Source organism: Camelus ferus, chromosome 1 (genome assembly GCF_009834535.1).
Source record: "Camelus ferus isolate YT-003-E chromosome 1, BCGSAC_Cfer_1.0, whole genome shotgun sequence".
Classification (NCBI taxonomy): Eukaryota; Metazoa; Chordata; class Mammalia; order Artiodactyla; family Camelidae; genus Camelus; species Camelus ferus.
This window is the reverse complement of record NC_045696.1, coordinates 22,417,900-22,422,700: the sequence shown is the minus strand read 5'-3', so window position 1 is coordinate 22,422,700 and position 4,801 is coordinate 22,417,900. Positions and strand designations below refer to the sequence as shown.

General features: G+C 40.8%; 1 non-coding gene across 1 annotated transcript; it reads left to right on the top strand.

The window, feature by feature from the left end:
- Positions 1-3,010: 3,010 nt before the first annotated feature.
- Positions 3,011-3,112, top strand: LOC116666859. Its single transcript, XR_004323680.1, has one exon. It is a non-coding gene; the product is annotated as a U6 spliceosomal RNA (small nuclear RNA).
- Positions 3,113-4,801: the final 1,689 nt, after the last annotated feature.

Here is a 4,801-nt window from a genome sequence, read left to right as displayed (position 1 = left end):
ATGGTAAATGACTTAGGTTTCTGCTTTCTCTGCTCTGCTAAGTACCTGAAGAAGAAAACAGCCAACACAAAGCAAGCTGAGTCCTGCCACAGAAATCCAGAACATTTCCAACACTGGAGGAGCCAGGGGCTTCTGAAGGTGTTGGGTTAGCAAGTAGGGCTTAAAACAGTAGCTTTTGTGAAAAGTCTGAGTAAAGCGTGAACAGGCATTTTCGTTCCCTCCCTCTGTCCAGGCAGGCACGTGGCTACATAACACAGAAGACAGTAGATCACTACTGAGACGTTCAATGAGTGTACATCCTGAAGTGAGGTCTCTGGTCCCCTTCCCACTAGGCACTCAGAAAGCTGACTGGCTGACACTACACCATGCAAGAGAGTGCAGAAGTCCTCAGGGGAAACTGTTTAGCCCCATAAGTATGGACATCCAGGAGCCCCCCAACAGACAGCCAGCTCGATGCTCCACGAGACCTGACTCTTGATACACTAGACATGAAAGTAGAGCTTCCAATCAACATTTGTGTCCCCACTCTTTAATCTACTTTGAAATAACATACATTAAAATTTCCAGATCAGATCAAAGACCTCCTGTGTTTCTTTTATGCAGACTTCCCAAATGTTAACATTTTACTGAATATTCATGATTGCCAGCTCTCTCTCTGTCTCTCTCCAAATGTGTGTGCGTGTGTGTGTGTGCGCGTGCGTGCATGTAGGAGGAGGTAATATACCCATTATCATTCACCTTTTAAAAGAAAGCTTCAGACATGATGTCTCATCACCCCTAAATAATCTAGTGTATGTTTCCCAAAAACAAGGACACTCACCCATCCAAATTTCACCAACTGTCCAAAACTCTCTTTCTTCTTTCTGGCTCAGGGTTACGCCAAGGAATATGTATTGACTTTAGTTCTTATGTCTCTTTGGAGCCTTTCAACGCAAAACACTACTTCTCAGTCTCTGCTGTCCTTACCAGTTTTTAAAGAATGTAAGTGTCACATTCCATAGGGTGACACTCACGGTGTGTCTCAGGACCAGGTCATGTATCATTGACAGGAATATCGTGAAAATCAGGATGTGATTTCTCAGTGAATCTCATCAGGGTTTCCAAACTCAGCAAAGAAAAGACAAAAACAAAAGCAAGTATTAAGCCCGAGAAATTTCTAAAAGTTAAGAGAAGGACAATGAAGGTAGAGTAAAGAACCGGGAAGAATCAGAGACTTTACCCTACTCACAAGCCAGTATATGAGCCTGCCAGCTTCACGGATGCCAGCAATAGATGCGAGACTCTTGGATCAGAGGCAGAGGATCTGATTACTCACAGAATAGCTGCCTGGTCACTCTGGCCCCCTTGCCCTTCAGTTTCCCCGGTGGTGACAAAGAGTGGCCGGGGGGATGCTGCACAGACAGAGGGTTTGTATCACAGCTGAGAAACGCTGAGTTTGGGGGACCCTAGTCTTTTATAATGGACTGAAAGCAAACACGGTTGAAAGACATTATCATACTGGACAGTAATCAAGCTTGCCCTCTGCCCTGGAGGGAGACACTACTGCTGTCTTCCAAGGCTGTTCACTACATGTACATCCTTGAAATGGTGATCAGGAACACAAGTTGTCAGTGCCTCTGCTCATAAGATGCACAGAAATGCACAAGACCCCTGGAGAAAAAGCCCATAGCCAACTGCCTCTGAAAACAGCTACACAGTCATAATGGAGGTAATGCTGGATGTTGACTTAACCCAGAACTGTGGCTTAAATATTCCAGGAATGGGGAGGAATGGAAGAGTGTGTTCAAGAAGGTAGAATGACATAAAAGCTAGGAAATTCTAATGTTCTACAGTAAAAAAAAAATAATAATAATTAGATAACATCTAAAATAGAAAACCAAGAAAGAAAAGTAAAAGTGTGTTTTTTTAAAAGGAGAAATAACCAAAATGTAGAATGTGGTATTGCCTCCAAGGTGCAGTTTTCATGAGATGGGAAAGTTGGAGCAGGTAACGACTGTTTTTTCCATCAAAATAAGCTATTTGACAATTTGAACTATGCACATGATTATTTTCATAAAAATTAAAACACAATTTAAAAAGATAGATTCTGGGCCACAGTAGTTTTACTATAATCATTAGATTATGGCTTGAGGAAATTGAATCTGCCCCCAAATATCTCTAAGGACCTAATAGGAATACTGGCACCTTATTTTTTTTTGAGAAGTGGCTTCTAAGGGTACAAAGCCAGGCCCCTTATCTTAACCAGATATTCACTGCAGGTCTACAGGACACGGCCCAGCCCTGGTAGGGATGACTGGGTTTCCACTCCAGCACTCTCTCGGCTCAGTGGACTACGTGCCCTCTTCAAAGGATATAGGGAGAGAGAAAACGACCTCATTGCTGGTGTGGTGTCTGCAATAATCTCTCCTAGCTGCTCTGGGCTGTATTCACAACAAAGAAAACTTGACTTTGTGCAGCCCTCCAGGCAATTAACTCTCAGGAGTCTCTTCATCTGCGCCAAGCCCCAGTGGACAGGAGCAGGCGGGGGTGGGGAGAAGGTAGTAGTTCAGAAAAGAAGCTAATATGTTGGAATTTTATAAAGAGTCAGTGTTGTTGGCTCAATTGTTTCTTCCACATATAGATTATTGTACTAAAAAATTCAAAACTTATGGAAGTGTATAAAGTAGAAAGCTCCCAGGCCTATGAATAGGAAGGAATGAATCAAGAAGATGACAGAGAATGCAAGGAAAGGGCTGGCTGGAGTCCACTAGATGATATAAATAGAGACCCCAGGATGACAGCTGTGCACAGGCACAGATGACAATCAGCGCCAACCCCTGTTGATCCAAAGGCTCTACAAGAAATTTCCTCAGGTACAATGTAATGTCTAGAATACTCAGATAATTAGCAAATACAGTGTTGAACGGTTTCCAAATTGGGGCATGCTGACAGTGAGAGTGAACATTGTATATTACACCACATCCACACACACCAACCTAGTGGTATAGACAAAAGAAAGAAAAGGTAATTGGTGCTCACTTGGGCAGCACATATACTAAACTGGAACGATACAAAGATTAGCATGGTCCCTGCACAAGACGACATGCAAATTCATGAAGCCATCTACATTTTTTAAACGAATATGTATGTGTGTATATGTATGACTGAAACATTTTGCTGTACACCAGAAATTGACACACTGGAAACTGACTATACTTCAATTAAAAAAAAGAAAGAAAGAAAGAAAAGGTAATCATAATTTACTACCTGGTAAACCTGTGAATATTCCTTATAGTAATTTAAACACTGAACACTGAATACTAATCCAGACAAAATTCCAGTATAGCTGTGTGGAAAGATGAGTTCATGGAAAGGGCACACAGGTACGGTGGGAACTGGGGGAAGAAGAACTAAATCCTCGTCTTCCACCGTAAGAAACTGACAGATGATGCATACAACGGATAAATCAAGAAGTAGGCAGAAAAGCACATTACATGCCATTTAGAGCTAAAAATGTAAATACAAAATTTAGCGGTTAAAATGGGTGAATATAGTTTCTTCTTGGGGGAAGACAAAGGGCAAAGAAGAAACAGCAGATTGCTGGCTTTCACAACTATTCAACTCTTTATGCTCTACACATTTATATTTTTGATATAAAAAGTTAAAAAGAGAGAGAGAAGAGGAGAGGAGAGATGGAAGAGAGGAAGGAAAGAAGAGAGTAATGTATTTACTTTTCATCTGGTAAAACTAAACATATTAATAGAAATGTCAAGTCCAAATTACATTTGGCGGGATTTTCCAAGGCATATTTATTTTGTTTTGGTGGGTTGCAGGTAAAGGAGTGGGCAAAGTCTATACAAGAAATAATACTCCTTCATGTTTACAGGAATAGAGAAATTAGAGCAAACTAAGCCAGTGCTGGAGTGTAATTTTTGAGATATTTAACCACTCTGAACCTCAGTCTCTTCATCTGTAAAATAAAGGTAAGGCCTTCTTTACGTATGCCCTACCACAGTTAAGTACATGACCTAAGGAGGACACAACAAATACTGGAGCTACCTTTCCTCTAATGTCTAGGGGCATGAGGGAGGAGAGTGCAGGGGTCCTGCCTACTTTTCCTTTTACGTGAAACCAGGTTCCATGCTTCCTATCCTTATTTGGGATACAAGAAGCAAGTGAAGAAATTAGCCTATTGAAGACCACCTTTCCATTCACATTAGAGGATTTGAAAAATCAGTCCAATCCTCGTGTTCTGCTTTTTCAAGTTTGAATCTGGACTTTATTAAATCATTGGCAGAGAATTTTTCTAGTGACATTGTCAAATCAAAGGCTAGCCAGGGCCAGCTGGATTGCCCTGTTGGGGAATGGTCTCTTAACAGAGACTGCATGATAATGATAACTCATTGGTGTCCCTTTTCAGGAAAGCAGGAAAGAACATAACACCATTTGCAGCAACATGGATGTTCCTGGAGAATGTCATTCTAAGTGAAGTAAGCCAGAAAAAGAAAGAAAAATACCATATGAGATCACTCATATGCGGAATCTAACAAAAGAAAAAAAGAAGAACATAAATACAAGACAGAAACAGACTCATAGACATAGAATACAAACTTGTGGTTGCCAAGGGGGCGGGAGGTGGGAAGGGACAGACTGAGAGTTCAAAATTTGTAGATACTGACAGGTATATATAGAATAGATAAACAAGATTATACTGTATAGCACAGGGAAATATATACAAGATCTTGTGGTGGCTCACAGCAAAAAAAAAATGTGACAATGAATATACATATGTTCATAAATGAAAAATTGTGCTCTATACTGG